Source organism: Oncorhynchus mykiss, chromosome 18, assembly GCF_013265735.2.
Source record: "Oncorhynchus mykiss isolate Arlee chromosome 18, USDA_OmykA_1.1, whole genome shotgun sequence".
NCBI classification, from domain to species: Eukaryota; Metazoa; Chordata; class Actinopteri; order Salmoniformes; family Salmonidae; genus Oncorhynchus; species Oncorhynchus mykiss.
Genome location: NC_048582.1, coordinates 50,944,623 through 50,945,844, shown reverse-complemented (window position 1 = coordinate 50,945,844; position 1,222 = coordinate 50,944,623). Strand labels below are relative to the sequence as shown.

Sequence of the window (1,222 nt, the reverse complement as noted above, 5' to 3'; positions counted from 1 at the left end):
TGTGGTTGTGATGTAAAAGTCAGTAAGTACCCATATCAAAAATACTATATTATTCTATGGTCTAAATACTGTAGTATTACTATATTTATATACTATACTATTCAGTGTAGAGTTTTTTTTGCAGACAAACACCACAGTGAATACTGTAGTATTTACAGTTAACTATAGTATAATACTGTAGTGAAATAAAACTGTAGTATATACTATAGTAATTAATGCTGTGTTTTTGCAGATTGTAGTATACTGTAGTAGTTAATGTTGTGTTTGAGCATACTGTAATAGCATACTGTGTAGCATACTGTATCTGTTATTTTTGCAGACATTACTGTTGTATTTGCTATAGTGTTTTTGTTTCATTATCTTTGACACAGAAGTGGAGGCTTCCTCCTTGAGGAAACCTACTACAGAAATACTAAAAGAGCACATGTTCCATAACCTGTAACCTACTTGTTGAACTTGTCAGATATCACTACACACTTCGTTTTTATACAGTGGACATGTTGTTTTTGTTTTGTTTTGCTGGCCAGTAAAGACTATTTTATAAATTAGATATGTTTTTAGGTAGGAAGGTAGGTAGGAAGATACATACAGTTGAAGTCGGAGGTTTACATACACTTAGGTTGGAGTCATTAAAACTTGTTTTTCAACCACTCCACAAATGTCTTGTTAACAAACTATAGTTTTGTTAAATTGGTTAGGACTTCTTCTTTGTGCATGACACAAGTCATTTTTCCAACAATTGTTTACAGACAGATTATTTCACTTATAATGAACTGTATCACAATTCCAGTGGGTCAGAAGTTTACATACACTAAATTGACTGTGCCTTTAAACAGCTTGGAAAATTCCAGAAAATTATGTCATGGCATTAGAAGCTTCTGATAGGCTAATTGACATAATTTGAGTCAATTGGAGGTGTATTTGTTGATGTATTTCAAGGCCTACCTTCAAATTCAGTGCCTCTTTGTTTGACATCATGGGAAAATCAAAAGAACTCAGCCAAGACCTCAGAGACAAAATTGTAGACCTCCACAAGTCTGGTTCATCCTTGGGAGCAATTTCCAAACGCCTGAAGGTACCACGTTCATCTGTACAAACAATAGTACATAAGTATTAACACCGCTGGACCACTCAGCCGTCAGTCATACCGCTCAGGAAGGAGATGTGTTCTGTCTCCTAGAGATGAACGTATTTTGGTGTGAAAAGTGCAAATCAATCCCAG

General features: G+C 34.9%; 1 non-coding gene across 1 annotated transcript; it reads right to left on the bottom strand.

Moving 5' to 3' along the window:
• Positions 1-375: 375 nt before the first annotated feature.
• LOC118941227 lies at positions 376-432 on the bottom strand. Its single transcript, XR_005037556.1, has one exon. It is a non-coding gene; the product is annotated as a U7 small nuclear RNA (small nuclear RNA).
• Positions 433-1,222: the final 790 nt, after the last annotated feature.